Source organism: Chelonia mydas, chromosome 2, assembly GCF_015237465.2.
Source record: "Chelonia mydas isolate rCheMyd1 chromosome 2, rCheMyd1.pri.v2, whole genome shotgun sequence".
NCBI lineage: Eukaryota > Metazoa > Chordata > Testudines > Cheloniidae > Chelonia > Chelonia mydas.
This window is the reverse complement of record NC_057850.1, coordinates 248,569,648-248,591,632: the sequence shown is the minus strand read 5'-3', so window position 1 is coordinate 248,591,632 and position 21,985 is coordinate 248,569,648. Positions and strand designations below refer to the sequence as shown.

Genomic DNA, 21,985 nt, shown 5'->3' with positions numbered 1-21,985 from the left:
TCCACCATTCACTCCTCTCTCCCGTCCCATCTTCCTGATCACAGGAGCTATACATTTCACTCCACTCCTGGTCCCATATTCCCTCTCAAAATTGCTCTACCACTCACTTCTCGCTCTCACATCCTACCTTCCTTCTCATAGCTCCTCCACCATTCCCTGCTCTCCGCCATCCAACCTACACAGTCATAGCTGCTTCAGCATTCAGTCCTCTCCCAATCCCATTTTCCCCTCACAGCTGCTCCACAATTCACTCCTCTCTCCAGTCCCATCACCCCGCTAACAGCAGCTACACATTACACTCCTCTCCTCCATCCCATCTTTCCCCTCACAACTGCTCCACCATTCTATCCTCTCTAGCAACCCACCTCCCGCTTCACTGGTGCTCCACCATTCACTCCTCTCCCTCATGTCTCCTATTCCTCCTCATATCTGCTCCACCATTCCCTCCTCTCCCCTGTCCCACCTTAAACCTCACAACTGCTCCACCGTTCCCTCCTCTCCCCCGTCCCACCTTCCCCCTCGCAACTGCTCCACCGTTCCCTCCTCTCCCCCGTCCCACCTTCCCCCTCGCAACCGCTCCACCGTTCCCTCCTCTCCCCCGTTCCACCTTCCCCCTCGCAACTGCTCCACCGTTCCCTCCTCTCCCCCGCCCCACCTTCCCCTCACAACTGCTCCACCGTTCCCTCCTCTCCGCCGTCCAACCTTCCCCCTCACAACTGCTCCACTGTTCCCTCCTCTCCGCCGTCCAACCTTCCCCCTCACAACTGCTCCACCGTTCCCTCCTCTCCCCCGTCCCACCGTACCCCTTGCAACTGACCCACCGTTCCCTCCTGTCCCCCGCCCCACCTTCCCCTCACAACCACTCCACCGTTCCCTCCTCTCCCCCATCCCACCTTCCCCCTCGCAACGGCTCCACCGTTCCCTCCTCTCCCCCGTCCCACCTTCCCCCTCGCAACGGCTCCACCGTTCCCTCCTCTCCCCCGTCCCACCGTCCCCCTCGCAACTGCTCCACCATTCTCTCTTCTCCGCCGTCCCACCTTCCCCCTCACAACTGCTCCACCGTTCCCTCCTCTCCCCCGCCCCACCTTCCCCTCACAACTGCTCCACCGTTCCCTCCTCTCCGCCGTCCAACCTTCCCCCTCACATCTGCTCCACTGTTCCCTCCTCTCCGCCGTCCAACCTTCCCCCTCACAACTGCTCCACCGTTCCCTCCTCTCCCCCGTCCCACCGTACCCCTTGCAACTGATCCACCGTTCCCTCCTGTCCCCCGCCCCACCTTCCCCTCACAACCGCTCCACCGTTCCCTCCTCTCCCCCGTCCCACCGTCCCCCTCGCAACTGCTCCACCGTTCCCTCCTCTCCCCCGTCCCACCGTCCCCCTTGCAACTGATCCACCGTTCCCTCCTCTCCCCCGTCCCACCTTCCCCCTCGCAACCGCTCCACCGTTCCCTCCTCTCCCCCGTCCCACCTTCCCCCTCGCAACCGCTCCACCGTTCCCTCCTCTCCCCCGTCCCACCGTCCCCCTTGCAACTGATCCACCGTTCCCTCCTGTCCCCCGCCCCACCTTCCCCTCACAACCACTCCACCGTTCCCTCCTCTCCCCCGTCCCACCTTCCCCCTCGCAACGGCTCCACCGTTCCCTCCTCTCCCCCGTCCCACCGTCCCCCTCGCAACTGCTCCACCGTTCTCTCTTCTCCGCCGTCCCACCTTCCCCCTCACAACTGCTCCACCGTTCCCTCCTCTCCCCCGCCCCACCTTCCCCTCACAACTGCTCCACCGTTCCCTCCTCTCCGCCGTCCAACCTTCCCCCTCACAACTGCTCCACTGTTCCCTCCTCTCCGCCGTCCAACCTTCCCCCTCACAACTGCTCCACCGTTCCCTCCTCTCCCCCGTCCCACCTTCCCCCTCGCAACCGCTCCACCGTTCCCTCCTCTCCCCCATCCCACCGTCCCCCTCACAACTGCTCCACCGTTCCCTCCTCTCCCCCGTCCCACCGTCCCCCTTGCAACTGATCCACCGTTCCCTCCTGTCCCCCGCCCCACCTTCCCCTCACAACCGCTCCACCGTTCCCTCCTCTCCCCCGTCCCACCGTCCCCCTCACAACTGCTCCACCGTTCCCTCCTCTCCCCCGTCCCACCTTCCCCCTCGCAACCGCTCCACCGTTCCCTCCTCTCCCCCGTCCCACCGTCCCCCTTGCAACTGATCCACCGTTCCCTCCTGTCCCCCGCCCCACCTTCCCCTCACAACCACTCCACCGTTCCCTCCTCTCCCCCGTCCCACCTTCCCCCTCGCAACGGCTCCACCGTTCCCTCCTCTCCCCCGTCCCACCGTCCCCCTCGCAACTGCTCCACCGTTCTCTCTTCTCCGCCGTCCCACCTTCCCCCTCACAACTGCTCCACCGTTCCCTCCTCTCCCCCGCCCCACCTTCCCCTCACAACTGCTCCACCGTTCCCTCCTCTCCCCCGCCCCACCTTCCCCTCACAACTGCTCCACCGTTCCCTCCTCTCCCCCGTCCCACCGACCCCCTCGCAACTGCTCCACCGTTCCCTCCTCTCCCCCGTCCCACCGTCCCCCTTGCAACTGATCCACCGTTCCCTCCTGTCCCCCGCCCCACCTTCCCCTCACAACCGCTCCACCGTTCGCTCCTCTCCCCCGTCCCACCGTCCCCCTCACAACTGCTCCACCGTTCCCTCCTCTCCCCCGTCCCACCGTCCCCCTCGCAACTGCTCCACCGTTCCCTCCTCTCCCCCGTCCCACCTTCCCCCTCACAACTGCTCCACCGTTCCCTCTTCTCCCCCGTCCCCCTCACAACTGCTCCACCGTTCCCTCCTCTCCCCCGCCCCACCTTTCCCCTCGCAACGGCTCCACCGTTCCCTCCTCTCCCCCGTCCCACCTTCCCCCTCACAACTGCTCCACCGTTCCCTCTTCTCCCCCGTCCCACCGTCCCCCTCACAACTGCTCCACCGTTCCCTCCTCTCCCCCGTCCCACCTTTCCCCTCGCAACGGCTCCACCGTTCCCTCCTGTCCCCCGCCCCACCGTCCCCCTCGCAACTGCTCCACCGTTCCCTCCTCTCCCCCGTCCCACCTTCCCCCTCGCAACGGCTCCACCGTTCTCTCTTCTCCCCCGTCCCACCGTCCCCCTCGCAACTGCTCCACCGTTCTCTCCTCTCCCCCGTTCCACCTTCCCCCTCGCAACTGCTCCACCGTTCCCTCCTCTCCCCCGCCCCACCTTTCCCCTCACATCTGCTCCACCGTTCTCTCCTCTCCCCCGTCCCACCGTCCCCCTCGCAACTGCTCCACCGTTCCCTCCTCTCCCCCGTCCCACCGTCCCCCTCGCAACTGCTCCACCGTTCCCTCCTCTCCCCCGCCCCACCTTCCCCCTCGCAACTGATCCACCGTTCCCTCCTGTCCCGCGCCCCACCTTCCCCCTCGCAACTGCTCCACCGTTCTCTCTTCTCCCCCGTCCCACCGTCCCCCTCGCAACTGCTCCACCGTTCTCTCCTCTCCCCCGTTCCACCTTCCCCCTCGCAACTGCTCCACCGTTCCCTCCTCTCCCCCGCCCCACCTTTCCCCTCACATCTGCTCCACCGTTCTCTCCTCTCCCCCGTCCCACCGTCCCCCTCGCAACTGCTCCACCGTTCCCTCCTCTCCCCCGTCCCACCGTCCCCCTCGCAACTGCTCCACCGTTCCCTCCTCTCCCCCGCCCCACCTTCCCCCTCGCAACTGATCCACCGTTCCCTCCTGTCCCCCGCCCCACCTTCCCCTCACAACCGCTCCACCGTTCCCTCCTCTCCCCCGCCCCACCTTCCCCCTCGCAACGGCTCCACCGTTCCCTCCTCTCCCCCGTCCCACCGTCCCCCTCGCAACTGCTCCACCGTTCCCTCCTCTCCCCCGCCCCACCTTCCCCCTCGCAACTGATCCACCGTTCCCTCCTCTCCCCCGTCCCACCGTCCCCCTCACAACCACTCCACCGTTCCCTCCTCTCCCCCGCCCCACCTTCCCCCTCACAACCGCTCCACCGTTCCCTCCTCTCCCCCGTCCCACCGTCCCCCTCGCAACTGCTCCACCGTTCCCTCCTCTCCCCCGCCCCACCTTCCCCCTCGCAACTGATCCACCGTTCCCTCCTGTCCCGCGCCCCACCTTCCCCCTCATTGCTCCTCCACCATTCACGGCTTCCCCCTCTATCCCGCTTCTCCTAACACTTGCTCCAGCAGCCCCGCCTGTCCTGCACCGCTGCCCGGAGCTGATTGATCTGATTGAGAAGCGGCCGGTTGCCAGCAGGGGGCGCTGCCGGGCAGCGCTCGCGCTGGGAGACGCGCTCCGAGAGTCCGGCGCGGGCAGGTGGCGGGCAGAGAGCGCGGGGCTGGGGCGGGCGCGGGGCGGCGCCTGCTAACGCCTCCCCTGGGCTGGACGGGCCGGGAGCCGCGCGGCCCCACACACGCAGGCGGGGCGCGAACAAATCATGCAGCCGGTGGCGCGGGCGCCGTCCAGGATGGGGAGGAAGCGCTGCAGGGGGACAGAGCCGCCGCAATGAGCTGGAGTTTCCGCCCCCGGGGAGTTCCCGAGCTGGGAGTCAGAGTCTGTGGATACAATGCTGGGACGCTGGGTTTAGCAGGAAATAGTGAATAAAGCCAGTAAGTGTCTCTCCCTGGTTTGTTCGTGGTGAGGGGAGCATCAGTCCTGTTCTGGATGGGGCCGAGAAGGAGAGAGCTGTCACTGGGGCGGGGGGCGGACCCTTCCCGCGCTGGGGCCCCGCGCCCACTGCTGGTGAATGGTTCCGACAGGAGAGTTGGGCGACACCGGGGCCGCCACAGAGCCCCCCGCTGCCCGCCCCTCTCCCCCCTGCGCCCGCTGCCCGGGGCCGCCTTCGCGCGGGGCTGTTGAACGGGGCTGCAGAGTAGCGGGTGGCGGGGAGGACAGAGAAGTTGGATCAGCAGCGCTGGTGCTGGGGTGTGAGAGCCGCCGCTCCGCCGCTGACGGGTGACTTTTTATTTAGTTGTCGTCGTATTTACTTCCAGATCGAAAAGCACCATCAGCATAACGAAAACCAGAAAAAATGTTGTCGGTAATGTGATGTCGGACCTAGTTGGTTAGAAATTAAATAGTCAGTTTGAAGGGGAACCCTCCCGGCCCCCCCCCCCACAGTGATTTAGAATTAAAAATATATATTTCAGGGGCCGGGGAGGGAGTATAGGTCTTATATGTTATAAGAATAAACCTAGTATTTATCTCATTTGTCAAAAAATAACATAGGATGTCACATGTGTATTGTGGTAGCATCATTCACCCCAGAGCAGTTTGCAAGACACTCATATTTAAAAAGGTTTGGAAGATACCGATCCGAATGGAGATTTCCACTTGGCTCATGATCATATTCAAATAAAACCATGGGGAGATCTGGCGGATTCCTGCGTGGTGATCATGGTTTTATCAAGACATCTGGGAGGGGACAGTGACATACTAGGGGGCACAGTTTGAGAGAAGGAAAGCAGAAGGAAAGCAACATTTATGCAACCGAAATGTGGCTGCAGTGGGAATAAATCGGATTTTTCTTGGGGATTTGAGTGTCGGGCGGGGGGGGGGGGGGGGGGGAGGTGGAGTTGAGCTTTTAAAAACACACAGACACGCACAGAGCAACAGGTCTGGTTTTGCTTAGAAAGATTGAATAAAGGTGATTTGTGGTGCTTGACCTTAACCCTTCCTTTTGAGTTTGGTGGCGTTTGGGATTCTTTAGCCAAGAGAGGAGAGGTGCGTTCAGAGTTAGGGAACGCAATTCGTCTCACCACTTTGGTAATGAGTAACTCTCCCGAAAGACAGGACACCTAGTGGACTAAACACTGGGTGCGATCCAAAGAGGATTTATCAGTACTAAAAATAAACAAGTCCACGGGGATGTGTCCAATAGGCTTGTGTCCCGTTTCGACCTTTTCAGGGCTGATTTGCAGATTTTTAATGGTTATTTATTTATTTATTGTTGGGTTAAATGTCCTGTCCAAGGTGCTGAAGTTGGTTTTCCTGACATTTTCCAGGATTTAAATGTTTTGGAGGAGTGAATTCTGGATTCTTTCTGTGTGGTTTGAAGTGAAAGATGGCAGGGAGAGGAAATTGGGATGTGTTTTCAAACACGTCTATTTGATCCTTGCTTTTGGCCTGGGAAAACAAGGCAGGTGGAGATGCAGATGGAAGTGGCAGAATCCTATAAGCTTTTGGTGGCAGAGGATGTAAAAGGTCAGAACTGCTACGGAGTGGGGATGTGCAGTCCACTTATTTTAATGGCCTGAGAGGACAGTGTATTTGAAGATGCTGGTGCTGTTTTGGGGGACACATTATTGCCAAGAAATACTAACCTAGCTGGTTCCCAGAAAGTTGGGGAGGACCAGTATCGGGATGAGATGGAAGAGATATTTGCTGGTTTGGGAATAGTCTGTCTGCATAGTCTTATCAGACGGGAACTGCAGGAGAAAGAGACCCTCAGAAATATAGGCTGTTTAAAAAAAACACCCAATTTCTGTGGGGAAAGTAGCTCAGTGATGAAGTAATTTTAATGCTGGCCTGTGGTACACGTTGTGATATTTTTAGGTTTACATGTCAAAAGGTTTCAGCCTCAAGAAGTTGAGTTTACGTAATTCTTTGTACGTGATGATGCTAAGACTATTCTTATACAAATATGACACAACTCATCATACATGATTTGGGGATCCAGTCTGTGATGTGTGTTTTTTCTCTGGTTCTTAATGTTTACTCTTAGGCAGTTATGTGTACCCCTGGGGGTACACAGAAGTCTTCCAGGGGATACATCAGTTCATTTAGATATTTGGCTGGTTTTACAACAGGCTACATAAAAAGCACTAGTGAAGTCAGTGCAAACTAAAATTTCCTACAGCCAATGAGTTGTTTATACTGCTCTCTATACTATACATTGAAATGTAAGTATAATATTTATATTCTGCATTATTTATTTTATAATTATATGGTAAAATGAGAAAGTAAACAATTTTTCATTAATAGTGTGCTGTCACAATTTTGTATTTTTATCTCTGATTTTGAAACTTGGGGGTACACAAGACAAATCTAACTCCTGAAAGGGGTACAGTAGTCTGGAAATGGTTAAGCCATTGCTCTTTGGCAATCAATAACAAAACTTTATATATAGTATAACTTTTCTATAATATCTTAAAGCTGAGGATCTCAAAGCACTTTACAAACATACAGTTCAGATTCTGTCTCCCTTTTTCACATGGAGGAATATTTTTCTCCACAAGTAGGCCCACTGGTTTCAGGAATGCAACAACCCTATAAGATAGGGAAGTATTATCATCCCCATTTTACAGAAGGGAAAACTGAGTTTAAGTAACTTGCCAGATGTCACAAAAGAAGTCTGTGGCATCACCAACAATTGAAGCACACTTCAATTCCTGGGCTTTGGCCAGAAGGCTTCCTAGTTCCAAATTCTGGCTCTTTAGTTGGGAGTAAATATCTGTTTTAAGTGATGAAAACATTGTATACCTGAATTATAGCACAAACTGCCCCCTGTAATCTTAGCTTGGTTTTTATTTTCATCCAAAACTGAAACTGTGGGCGCACTTTGACCTGACAGTGTCTCTTTAGGCTTATCTTGCAAAGTAACAGTTTCTAAATGAGGATGGAAATCAGGTCACATTTCTCGCTCTACAGGATTTATCTCATTTCTCTTTTTTCTCAGTAATTAGAGTCACTAGTAATGAGGAGAAGAAAACTCTTTCAGGACTCTTTTCAAGTTGCAATGGGGGAGGTTTAGATTGGATATTAGGAAAAACTTTTTCACTAAGAGGGTGGTGAAACACTGGAATGCGTTACCTAGGGAGGTGGTAGAATCTCCTTCCTTAGAAGTTTTTAAGGTCAGGCTTGACAAAGCCCTGGCTGGGATGATTTAACTGGGAATTGGTCCTGCTTCGAGCAGGGGGTTGGACTAGATGACCTTCTGGGGTCCCTTCCAACCCTGATATTCTATGATTCTATGATTCTATGACTGGAATTTCCCTAACCTCTCTTGCTTTCTTCTAGTATTTGTGTCACAGAATCACACAGATGATGTATTAGTTTGCCATGCAAGGTCCATTAGTGCCAATGTGTAGGAATTGGTTACCTTTAGGGTTTGGCACAGCTGTTGTGGTCACCCTTACAAATATGCCTATTTTTCCTCTGATAAATAGTGTTGCCTTGGTATTTTCCTCTACTTACTGCAGGGAACAAGTAGAATACTGCAGATACTGGGGTGAAATTATTCAGGACCAGATCATGCTTGATCATATGTAGCCATGCAAGGGATTAAGATCTACTGTGTGCTGTTTCCTCACATCTCATCTTGGGTTTAGGGGGAGGGGAAGAATGGTGGGACTGTACACCTGATAATTCATATCTTGCACAAGCTTTTTAAAAGTAGAAGTACCATGCAGGAAGTAATAAAATAGCACCAAGATTCTTCTTTACATTGTCACATTTAGTCATTCTGTAGTAACATTGAAATTACACCCTTAAACTGTCCAGTCTTGCCTATTCCCCTCCCAATCTAAAACTGGCCAAACTTTTAAAAAATATTATAATTATTTAAAGTAACAATAATAAAAGCATTGTTTCTCTGCTGAAATATTTATATAAACTTTCAGATCAAACTGAACTTTTCCAGTTCACTCATAAGCTTCTCCAAAGGAGTTTACATTGTTAATACTAACACTCCCTTAACTACAGCAATGGTACACAGAGCTACCATCATGTTACCTAAGTCTCTGCAAAATTTCCAGTTCTAATAATACTCTAAATCTAAGTTATAATTTGAAAATTATCTACAGATTATGCTTAACTAACTTTGTAATTTGATGCCACGTTAATATGGAACATTTTAAAAATAGTAATAAATGTTCAAACCTGGGTGTTTAAAGTTAGACACCTAATCTAATTTTAGGTACCTATGGAGTGTCTGATGTTCAGAAGTGCTTAGCACTTCAAAAGATTCTTGGAATTACCAGACTGGATAGGACCAATGGTCCATCTAGTTCAGCATGCTGTCCCTGCTACTTCCAGATATTTCAGAGGAAGGTTTAAAATGCCCCTGCAGTAGGCAGTTATAGAATAACTTACCCCCGGAGGAAGTTTCTTTCGAAACCCATTTGTTAGAGAGAGAGAGTTTATAATAACCCTTCAAAAATCTTGGGTGTTTTTTTAATTCCTTATTATTATAACTGAATATTCTTGTTATCCAGATAAAGGTCCATTTTTTTAAAGTCCTCGTGCCTAAATATGCAAAATTTCTTTACTCTTGTTTATAACATGCAGTCTTGGAGTCCAGTCCTACAAGCATTCCATTTGTCAAACCCTTGTTGACTCTGGGCTTGCAGGATCAGATCCTGAATTGGTTCTATGTAACCAGCATAATAACATACATTAGAAAAAGATAATTTCTGCAACTTTCACCGGATGAAATTCACCTCTGCCGAGAGGGTCAGCACAAGTCTTTTGCACCACTTAAATCCTCAGAACAGGCCCTGTGCTGTCTCTCTGTACAAGGGTGAATTTCCCTCACAATGAGTAATAAACTCCTATAAAATATGAACCTGTTTAAAACAGTCTTTTTGAGTTCCAACCATGTAAACAAGTTTAAAGTTTATCTATGCAAATATATGGTAAAGCTTTAAATTTCATCCGTGTTCTATAGATTATTAGTTGAAAAAGTGGTAGGATCAGAAATGTTAGATGAATACTTCCCATGTTGAAATCAAGCCTTGCAAATCTCGTTCACTTGGTGGAGTTGTGGTAACAGTTATTAAGGAAAAATAATTTATTCCAGTTTTACTAGAAATCAGCTTTAGAATACATCGTTTAAGTATCATAATGTGGTGAGTAGTCGGCCGTTTAGAGTAGTCTAAGGTCTGACACTTTAGAGGTGGTTACATAATGTACCATTAAAAAATCACACTACATCCTCTTTAAAATACCTGCCTTATTATAACAGGATAATTATGCTGGTTTTAATGGAGCTGGGTGCTTAGGGTAAGGCAACTTCATGTACCAAAAGTACATTACTTTCACTGACATTGGCAGTGAGAGTGTTTATGAGGACTTCGTAAAAGATGTAGTGTAGTGTGTATAAATTTTAAAATACTTTATATGTTTAAGATAAGTGTCCTCCCACACACCAAATAGGGAATTCTCCTCGTTCCTGTTATAATCCCAAAGCTCGCCATGTTTGTGTCTTCACCCCAGTTCCCGTCCCTGCTGTGGTTCTCATGTTACAGGGATTGTCTTGCCCTTCCGGCAGAGGATAGCTGGATGCGAGTACTCCCCATATTAGTATAGAGATTGCTACAGAATGACGCAGAGGCTCTCTCTGCCTCCCAGTGGCTAAGCATACTGCTTCTGCTACATTCCCAGCCCCAGAGTTTCAAGCATGGTAGAGCAATGCACTACTCTGATCCTGCTGGATTGGCTTGTAGGGTTGCCGGTAAGAACTGTTACAATTGGTGCACATAATATTTTGCTAATACAAGGATATGGAAAGGATTACAAGTATCTTAAGGATTTTTCTTTCTGTTCAACAGTATTTCACTTTGAAAGGTCTAATCTCCAATTGATACATTCATGTAATTCTCATTCATATGAATATGGGAGTTACTGACTGCATGTATATTGATGGGAAAATAACCCTTTTACATGTTGTAATATACCGTAGTTACCAGTGATGAAGGATATTTTTCACAAACCAAATCTTTAAGTTCTTATGCAGTTTTTGTTCCTAAATTCCCAAAACTGATGGTCAAATTATGCTCCTTGTTCCACTGGTGTAAATACAGACTAACTCCTTTGACTACAGTGAAACTAAACTGGATTTACACTAGTGTAACTGAAAGCAGCATTTACCCTAAAGGCTTCCAGTTTTGGCTCTAGGTGACAGTTTGTGTAGCAGTGTCAAAATATATTGGATCCAGTCATATTCCCTGTCTCAAATCATTAATTATTCTGTAAAAGTTTCCAAGAAAAAGCTGTGTATTTAAAACACTTCCACAAAAAATATCTACAAGACCCTTTCAAGGTTAATTTTAGAAAATAATGTTTTTTCCTTCTGCTGAAACCAGATATAATTTGAAAGATAATGTACTAAGATTAAAATATAGCATGTAATTATATATTGCACAAGAACAGATTTCCTGATTTTTAGTGGGTTTAGCTTTTTTTCAAACTTTCTGAACAGACAGGTCTGTTAAAGAGAGAAAAGTAAATGATGTTATGAAACCACTCATCTTAATTTAAAAAAGAAATTACCAAAGCAAACTGAGAGAAAGGAAGAGAGAACTAAAAAATCTCTCTCTCTGTCTTTCCCACACCCCTTCTTTAGGCACTACTATAATACAAATAAATATTTTAGGTTTTTTTGTAGAGCCAATGACTCTAGTATATAAGGGCCTGACCCAAAGCACGTTGTAGTCAGTGGAAAAACTCCTATTTATGTCAGTGGGCTTTGAGTCAGAACCTAAGTGCTGCATAGGAAAATTAGATCTGTATAGAGAGATTCATGGTGGAGTCTGTGGAGTGTTATGTTCTTTTCCTTCCCTTGGTTAGAGGAAGCTGTGCTTGGGGTATATAATTTAATTTTATATGCAGTACATATAAGCTTTAAAGCACAGAGAGACCTTTTAAACAACCAAGTGGCGTCCGAACAAGTAATTGGGAGTGAATACTGCTAACTATTGTTACATACTGGAGTGCCAAAGATCTCTCTGACTCTTTTGGTGGATTGTAAAATGTGGTTATGAAAATTTAACCATAAATGGAACTGGTAAATGCAGTGTTTATTTCTCTTCCACTATTCCTTTGGTGTGCTATTAAATACTCTAATCAGTACACAAGTATTGTTCTGTTTACTGAAAGACTCATTCACTTTTCACAGTTCATTTCATTTCATATCTCTTTGCTTGTCCCAAAGGATGCTAAGTTAATAGCTCTCAACCCGTTTGCTGTGTCCTAAACAAAGCCAAAATCCTTCTGGGATGCTCTGATTTACTGGATTGCTTCCAACGATTTCTCCTCAGATTCCAGAAACGTGCCCCAAAGCACTGTGATTTACTGTGCTGCCTCCTTTGAAGTGACATGGGGAGTGGCAAGCAAGTAATTCTGCAGTCCTGCTGAGGGTAGCTTGAGCGGCTGAATGTGAGATTTTTGTCTGAAAAGTTTGAAAGATCTTGTTGAAGAAATCAGTTGTGGTTTTGTTTTATTTTATTAGTGAGCTAAAGTGATCTTCAGAAAGTGAAGCCAAGGCTTTTAGGTGTGTCTATGGTACCTCACACCATGGCAAATCTGGAGCACTTCTCCTGCGGTCAGTGGAGCTGACTGTAAAAACCTGGTGGTGTAAGAGTGGAGTAAGTGAGATCAGACTCAGCCCCTGAGTGAGGCTGTGTGTATAAACTAAAATCACCATGAACAGTTAACACCAGCAGGTCACAGCATTTAAAACACATTCAGTAGCTTCATAATAAAGGGTTCCAGAACTATTGTAAGTGCCTGACCCAAAGCCCAGTGGAGTCAATAGAAAGATTCTTATTGACTTCAGTGGATCAGGCTCTCCATTTCTGAAACCTCATTTCCCCCTCCTGAAATTTTCAGAGGTTTTTGTTTGAGTATTTTTAGATAAATTATGTCATGTGTTGTTTATTGGGTCATTTATTGTTGGGAGCTGTTAGTTAAATAAGGAAATAACCTGGTAATATTGAAGCATGTTAGTTGTGCTTTGCTATGTACTTAATCACTCATCAGTCAAACACTGCAATGTAATTTTTTTATAGCCCTATTGCCTAGTCAATGAATGCTTAACCAGCATACTGACAGGTTTCAGAGTAGCAGCTTTGTTAGTCTGTATCCGCAAAGAGAACAGGAGTACTTGTGGCACCTTAGAGATTAATAAATTTATTTGAGCATAAGCTTTTGTGGGCTAAAACCCACTTCATTGGATGCATGCAGTGGAAAATACAGTAGGAATATATCTACTATATACAGGAATATATCTATATACACAGAGAACATGAAACAATGAGTGTTACCATACACACTATAATGAGAGTGATCAAGTAAGGTGAGCTAATACCAGTACGAAGTGGGGGGGAAACCTCTTTTGTAGTGATAATCAAGATGGGCCATTTCCAACAGTTGACAAGAATGTGTGAGGAACACTAGGGGGAAAAAATAAACATGGGGAAATAGTTTTACTTTGTGTAATGACCCATCCACTCCCAGTCTTTATACAAGTCTAATTAAATGATGTCCAGTTTCAAATTAATTCCAATTCAGCAGTCTCTCATTGGAGTCTGTTTTTGAAGTTTTTTTGTTGTAATATTGTGACTGTTAGGTCTGTAATCGAGTGACCAGAGATATTGAAGTGTTCTCCGACTGGTTTTTGAATGTTATAATTCTTGACATCTGATTTGTGTCTATTTATTCTTTTACGTAGAGACTGTCCGGTTTGGCCAATGTACATGGCAGAGGGGCATTGCTGGCACATGATGGCATATATCACATTGGTAGATATGCAGGTGAATGGGCCTCTGATGGTGTGGCTGATGTGATTAGGCCCTATGATGGTGTCCCCTGAATAGATATGTGGACACAGTTGGCAACGGGCTTTGTTGCAAGGATAGGTTCCTGGGTTAGTGTTTTTGCTGTGTGGCGTGTGGTTGCTGGTGAGTATTTGCTTCAGGTTGGAGGGCTGTCTGTAAGCAAGGACTGGCCTGTCTCCCAAGATCTGTGGGAGTGATGGGTCATCCTTCAGGATGGGTTGTAGATCCCTGATGATGCGCTGGAGAGGTTTTAGTTGGGGGCTGAGGGTGATGGCTAGTGGCTTTCTGTTACTTTCTTTGTTGGGCCTGTCCTGTAGTAGGTGACTTCTGGGTACTCTTTTGGCTCTACAACTACAATACCCACCTGCTGAAGTGAAGAAATAGATTGACAGAGCCTAATCCAAAGCCCTTTTTAGTCAATGGAAAGACTCCCATTAACTTCACTGGGATTTGGATCAGAGTTTTACTTTATTAATTTATTATTAGTAGTATTTTATTAATATTTGCACTGCATCAGTGCCTAGGAGTCCCAGACATGAACCAGGATTCCACAGTGCTAGGCACTGTACAAACACAGACAAAAAGACAGGCCCTGCCCCAAAGAGTTTATAGTCTGATAGTACTGGGCCAAATTCTGAGTTTTTATTCAAACAACACTGTTGACTTCAGGTTGTGTTTGCCTGTGTAAGGACTGAATAAAAGCTGTTTCGGAAGGTGCTGCTGTCTGGTAACATCTACCTAGGGACAGAAAACTCCATGAGGTTTCAGCATTGTACTCTTGCTTGAGGTGGGGATTGGCCTCCGGAAGAACAAAGCAAGTGTCTTCCCCCACCAGACCCACAGATGAATCTTGGAGTGTCCATGGGGAGCAGAGGGCAGCTCTGGGCTTTATGTGGCTCTGCCTCATTTCTCTTGGAGCCAAATGTTTGGACTTCTCTGGGAGCTGCTGCACCATAGATTCCCTTCCTGAAGGAGCCCTAATGCAAAGTGGAGAGGCACGGGAAAAGCAAAAGAGGCCCAGGATAGCCTGAAACTTTCTCTGGGGACTCTGTGTGGCTGCTGGTGGTGGGGCAATGTGTGTTCTCTCTCTTAACCCTGCCAATGGTTGGTCATTGCCCAATATGTCCCACCTGCTGCGTGTCCCTGGCTTCCACAGTTCTTCCCCCCATACCTATCCCCAGCTGAACACCAGTCCCAGAATTTGGGGGCTACAAATGTGGCTTAAAACACCGTTTGCCATTTCCTACTTTGATTCTGCATTGAATGCATCAGAAACTGTCTGTATTTGGATATATGGCTTGTTACTAAGTGACTTTATTTACGTATTGTGTATTTAAAATTGTGTGCTTCAAATATTAATTAATAATATAAGAAAATAGGTAGAAATAAACTGGTTAATGGATCTGATGATACAGAGTTTAGCTGTGATTGACACAGATGCACATTCCCTCATGTTGCTAGAAACTGACATCTATAGTTTGGAATTCCAGTGTCAGAGACTGTATGGGACTGCAGGGACAGACCCTACTATGTGTTGCCCTTCCCCCCCGGCACAAAGTTGCCTTAAACCTGGAGAATCCAGTTCCATGAAGATTGCCCATGTGTAAGGGGTTCTTGGGGGTGGGGGAAGATAGAGCCACACAGCTGCTTTTGCACCACCTCTTCTCCTGCCCACCAGTGCAAGTGGAATAGCCGAGTCAAAAATGGAGTGTGTTTGGGGGATCCCTGGACCCTGGTATTCTGCAGCTGCCAGAAAAATTTCTGGGAGCTGTTGGCACCTGGCATAGATTAGCACAGCCTACTCTGCAGACTGGCCTGGTGCCAGGGCAGCCTCAGGATTGAGTGAATAGCTAGGTGTCTTTGGGCCCCTCCTCTTTAGCTGTGGGTCTGGTCCTTATTTTCTGGCACTATATAAATGTAGTCTATCCCTTGCAGTAGTCAGATCAGAAATCTCACTTGTAATTTAAAACCAAATTTTCATACACATTTCAGTTTATTCCTGGTGAGAAGCAATTCTTGCGACTGCTACTCTGAAACCTGAATTCTGACCCTGTGAACTTTTAGGCTGCCAGGCTGCATGAAATGGATGCAATGAACTTTTAAAGTTAAGAGCATCCTATCAGCAGGGGGAGGAGTGTCTATGTGCGATGACCATCATCTTGATTGACAACCAGACTGAACTGGGGGCCTTCAGAGCTGAAAGCTTGAGCTAAACAACCAAGGCTCTGTAGTTGAGGGCTGTACTAGACACAGTCTCTGAGGACCAGGCACAGAGAGGGGATATGTAACAACGGCTGGCCAAGGCAGAGGAATGGAGTGGTGTGCACATATGCTGATAATATTTAAAAAAAGCAGCCCAATGCCCTTGGTTTGTTGTGAGTTGCTGAGCTAAGAAGCTTTATCTCTGTTGCAGCTGTGATTCTGAAGGGCTGATTGTTTATCAGGATCAGGAAGAAATATTTTACAATGTTGTTATCTTTAGGCTTGGTTCAGTGTTAGTCCTATTGACTCTGACAGTTCCCCCAGGAACATTTTTGGAGGATATTTCCATGTCAATGGGCGAGTCCCCCTTTAGTGAGATGATGATATACTGTATCCCTTTAGCTGCATTCCTATTGTAAAGCTTCATTTCATCTCCTCACCCCCTCCTTTACCGTGACTGATAATGACTTTTTAAATTAGTCATCACATAGGGTGTGAAATTCTAGAACTGAGTGCATGGCCCAAGGAAGCAGACTCTGCTCTCAGCCACATGTATGTGGACTGAGACCCCTTTGCCCCAGCCAATGCTAAACTCTGCAGCTGCTACTGCAGGTCGGGGGCCGCTGCTCCCCCACTATGTGTATCTGCACAGATTGCAGATCCACCATGTGCTCGCTTTTTTTGCACTCATAGGGAATTGCTCCATCGTACATATAGTCCAGTACCCCTGCCTGGCCTCTCCACAGCGGTCCCACCACATGTTCCTTCTTCTGTAGTAGCCACAGTGGCATGGGGGGAGCATTACCCCTTAATGCACTATCACTTAGATTCATTAAGTCCTTTGTTCCCATGTAGTTCAATGTTAAATGGTGGCATCAATAAGCCTCTTCATTTGTTGACTTTTGAAATATTTTTTCTCCCTTCCTGCACTGTCCCTCATGTCCTCTTTTGAGATGCAAAGCTGAATTTGAGAGCTTTTCATCTTCAGTTCAGTTCCAAGCCAGTTGTGTGAAGTAGGTAACAGAATCACGCTGTTACATCACCACCAGGGCTTGCATTGTAGGCCTTAGACAGTCATGTGAGCTACATGGCTGATCGGTTCATTTTATAAGTCGGGGGTGGGGTCAATCATGCTACTTTTACAAGTTACCCCTTGTGGGATAGTCATAGAGTGACACTGGCTTTAGTTTCAGGGCCTCCGCAAGTTTTCCTTCTCAAATGATGCTTAAGGGTAGCACTGTTGATTGCAGTGGGGAGTGTAGCAATCAGTGAACCTCAGAAAATTTGATGGCTCCATTCAAATAAGCATCTGAAGTTTAGCTGCCTCTTTGGCCTAGAAATCATGCTAGAAATTGCATGAGTTCAGGTATTCTTACAAGAGTTGCATTACTCCCTGATTACAGCCAGGGCAGCTTTTCTCATCTCAGTATATTTTGATACTTCTGGTCCTGACTAAAACCAGGAAGAATGGAAAATAAGTAAGTAAAGGGAAGAAGTGTTATCAAGACATACCAGTGTGGGATTAACTTAAGTCCAACATTTAGGACCATTGGCATTCACAAATCTCCTGCTCAGCTGCCACGTAACTCTCTAGGCACTTAAGTTTCCACTGTTACAGCCACTGAGATGCCTAAATTTCAGCATCTGGCCATACACAATGCCGTCTCAATCCTGACACTGCTCACCACCTAGCTCACACCTAAGCCCCAGTAGCATTCACAAGTCAGACTTTCCCTCAATTATCTTGTCTTCAGGGCATCATCTGGCAGACATGCTCAGAACATGCCTTAACTTGCACAAAAGACGGTGTGACATTTTCCAGGGTGGGGGACCCAAATTGTCAGGCACCTCGCTACCTCCTGCCCTTAGCATGAGAAAGCCTTGTCTGTGCCTGCCAGGGGTCATCTCCCCAACTCTCCCAGCCAAAGGCAGCACAAGGACTGCTCTGTCAGCCTACACAGGCTCTGCTGTCCCTCTCCCGGCTAGTGATAGGCATACACCAACCTCGGAGCATCTGCCTGCAGTGTCCAGCTCTTGATCCACTGGACACTCCCAGAATTCTCAGATTCTCTACTCGCAAAAAAACAGAACCCCACAGCTTACCAGTTCCACTCCAGAACACAGCTCCGCTTAACACACAGCACTTACATTTGTTTGTATAAACAAATCTAACAAAGACCAGAGATTCAAGTGACAGCCAGCAGAAATATTGGAAACAAAGAGTTACAAAAATAGAACCATCCCATGTATTCTAGAACCTAAACATAACTAGAGCAAAAGCTCACCCAAAATCCTTCTGGCGTTCTACAGCCAGGATTGCTGTGATCTTCCGTTCATGAGACAAATCACGCAGTCCTCTTGCCTCCACAGTGGAAGATGCAGAGCATGCCTTTGTCCCTACAGTTAGAGTCCAGAAATCCATTGTCTTCACTTGCAAACAATTCATCCTCTGCTGCTTGTGTTTTCCTATCTAGAATCTCCCCTGGAGACTTTGCAATTGCTTGATAAGCATTTTGTTCAGACTGTAAATATGTGTGCATTGTGAAGTATACAATACTCAATTGCATGTAGCCAGACAGATAGATAAACTTCTCTTGCCTGAAAGAAACCTGTTTCTCACCTTTGGTGTGACCAGCCCCAAGTCACAGACCTTAAGAACATAATTTTCAGTGTATATACATAACTCCTTACATGTTATTGGTACATACATTTCACAGTGATTATGAGGACCAAGGTGACACAGGTTTCTAGTAAGGACCTTACATGAGGCTCTTTGATGGACTATTATGCATGAATCTCTGTAACCCTTATGCATCCCTGTTCCCTCTGCCAGCTGGTGCCAAGAGGTCCCTGATTCACAGCTGGGGGTGTTCCCTAGTCCAGTGATTAAAGCCTTTATCCAGGATGTGGTACCCACCTCTGCCTGATTTCCAATAGGGATTTGAGCTTAGGTCCCCCACTTCCCAGGAGCGTACCCTAACCATCGGGTTATGGAGTATTCTGGAGCAGGCCTTTTTCAGTGACCCCTGCTGAAGCCATTTCACTGTATATAAATATTTAAATATTCCTTGGGCCAGAAAAAGAGTGATAATGGCTCTATAGCCCAGCAGTTAGTGCACTCACCTGGAAGGTGAGCGACTTAGCTTCCAATCCACTTGCTCCAGTATTTAATTAGCTATATACAGTGGAACAGCTTCAGCAGGAGAGATTGACACTATCCCTAGCCCAGTGGATACCACCCTCACCTTGGAGGTGGAAGGCTCAAATCCTTGCTATACATCGGGCAGGGGATCTGGCTGCCTCCCACATCCTGGGTGAGTGCTCTAACCATTGGACTAAAGATTCTGAGAGGAGCTTCGCCTCTTCAGTTTTTTTGCAATAAAGCACTAACCCGGCTTACGCACCAAACTCCAGGAGCAGGTTTACAACTGTGAATCTCAAGTGGAGCAAAGCACCTCCCTCCATTCCAGACTTGGGTGCCTAAATCCCTTTGGCTTCACCCTTCTCCCTAGAACTTACTATTGGCTAACTTTAATAGCTCTCAGTGCTGACTTTTGTGAATCCCATTCTCAGGCGCTTAACTCTTCCCATACTTCGTATAGGAAGCCTGGGTGCCTAATTCAAGGTTGTGAATTCCCCTAGGTAGCAAAGCACCTATGTCTCCCTTGTGAATCCCATCCAAACAGCCTGATTTTGATCTCACTTGCACCTGTGTAAATCAGCATAACTCCACTGAAGTCAGCGTTTATGGTAATAGGTGGCAGTACAACACACCTAAGAGAGAGTGGAGTTACACCAGGGTGAGGCATATCAGACTCAATGCTTTGGGGTGTCCTTGGTTATGTAATCAGATAAAGAGCAACAAAGAAGGATGTTCCTAGAATACCTTTGCGCCTTAGAAGTTTAGTTCCAGCTTAGTTTGAGTTTTGGGAAAAGGTTCAGGAGTCTGCTTATTTTATCTGAAACACTTTTGTTAATTTCTAAGGAGAGGCAAGTAAATATCGCCCTGCTGGAAATGGAGAACCAAAGGGAAAAACTATAAAAGGGATTTCTGGCTGTTAGCTGGGGATAGTTGCTAGTAACCAGGCTCCATGAAGTAAGCTGTAAGGGGGGGATGTTCCCTAGAGGCATTATCTCCCATTGATGGCAATGGCCCAGATCCTCGGCTGGTATAATTCAGTATAGCTCCATGGACATCAGTGGAGCTACACTCATTGACAGCAGCTGAAGCTCTAACTCAGTTAGTTACATGTTGATGAAATACATCCTACAACAGCGGTTCTCAACCAGGGGTCTGAGTCCACGGGGGGGCTGTGAGCAGGTTTCAGGGGGGCTGCCAAGCAGGGCCAGCATTAGACTCACCGGGGCCCAGGGCAGAAAGCCGAAGCCCTGCTGCATGGGGTTAAAGCCCAGGCCCTGAGCCCTGCCACCCGGGACTGAAGCTGAAGCCTGAGCAACGTAGCCTCATGGTGGGGTGGGGCCCTGTGCCATGAGGCCCCAGGCAACTGCACTGCTTGATACCCCCTAACGCCGGCCCTGGCTTTTATATGCAGAAAACCAGTTATTGTAGCATGGGAGGCTGTGGAGTTTTTATAGCATGTTTGTGGGGGGAGGGCCTCAGAAAGAAAAAAGTTGAGAACACCTGTCCTAGAATAGTCAAGGAACTGACTACATAGATATCTGAACCATCAACAATGATCTTTGAAAAGTCCGGGAAGACAGGAGAGATTCCAGAGGACTGGAAAATGGCAAATATAATGCCAATCTATTAAAAGGGAAATAAGGACAACTTGGGGAATTACTGACCAATTAGCTTAACTTCAGTACCTGGAAAGATAATGGAGCAAATAATTAAGCAATCAATTTGCAGACACTTAGAAGATAATAGGGTGGTAAGCAACACTCAGCATGGATTTGTCAGGAACAAATTGTGTCAAACCATCTGAATAACTTTTTTTTTTTTTTGACAGAGTCACAAGCCTTGTGACTAGGGGGAAAGTGGTAGATGTGGTATATCTTGACTTTAGTAAGGCTTTTGATACTGTCTCGTATGACCTTCTCATAAACAAACTAGGGAAATACAACCTAGATGGAGCTACTATAAGGTGGATGCATAACTGGTTGGAAAATTGTTCCCAGAGAGTAGTTATGAGTGGTTCACAGTCATGCTGGAAGGGCATAACGAGTGGGGTTCCACAGGGATTGGTTCTGGGTCCGGTTCTGTTCAATATCTTCATCAATGATTTAGATAATGGCATAGAGAGTACACTTATAAAGTTTGTGGACGATACCAAGCTATGATTCTGTGTTTGCGCTGGAAGAAAAATGTACTCTATACACTGATGGTTATGTCATTGGATACATTTGATGCTTTTATAGCACACTAAATTAAGACACAGTCCTGTGAAGAGCTGAGAGCTTTCAGTTGCCATTCACTTCAGTTGGAATTGAAAAGAATCAGGATTCAATCCTGCAATGTGCTGAGGGGGAAATCCTGCCTCTCATGAAGTCAAAGGGAATTTTACCATTGACTCCAGTAGGGCCAGGATTTCACCCTGAGTGATCCTGTGACGTGAACACCATCAACACCTACTGGTTTTAATCAAGGGAAGCGGAAAACACTTATCATCTTGCAGGAGCATTCAATACAAAACAGGATTGGGCCCTCATCACCTCACAGCTTTGGGCCCATAGTATTCCATATTGTACTTCAAGTTTTCCTTTAAAATGGCAACTTCTGGGTAAGTTGGATTGGATTTCATATTCATGCTTTTATATTATTCCCAGTGCAGTGTTTCTTTGCAGTTCACTTCTGTAATGGTAACAAATGTGAAAGTCACTGATTATTAAGACAGACTTTTTTATAGGAATGTCATGATTTGTTATGCTTTCTATCGATCTTAGCGTTTCCTACTGCACCTGTCATCATAGTATGCCACACTGTATGGTTCAATAAGTGACATTATTTACATAATTTTCTTTACTAGAGTGGAGCATTATAACGTGTTATAATATAGTCAATAGCTTTTCTAAAAAGCAAGCAGGCTATATCGATCAGTGTTCTTTGCTGTGGTTAGTAGACAGCATGCTAAAAATAAAAAATATATAATCAAGATCAATGTCTAATTGATTTTAAGTTGTCATGTCCAGTTGAAAAACAGAACCAGTGCTATCTGGAATGTTACTAATGTTCTGGAGCTTTAT

The 21,985-nt window shown here is 47.3% G+C and overlaps 1 protein-coding gene across 5 annotated transcripts in view; it reads left to right on the top strand.

The window, feature by feature from the left end:
- Nucleotides 1–4,402: 4,402 nt before the first annotated feature.
- Nucleotides 4,403–21,985, top strand: part of LOC102931383 (sodium channel protein type 5 subunit alpha) — a 314,377-nt gene continuing 296,794 nt past the window's right edge. For 3 of the 5 annotated variants that reach the window (XM_043541605.1, XM_043541603.1, XM_043541604.1), the window contains exon 1: nt 4,404–4,633. The gene's annotated coding sequence lies outside the window, so the exon portion shown is untranslated. Of the gene's footprint in view, nt 4,634–21,985 lie in introns of all 5 variants that reach the window. The other 2 variants (XM_043541607.1, XM_043541606.1) reach the window with 2 other exon arrangements.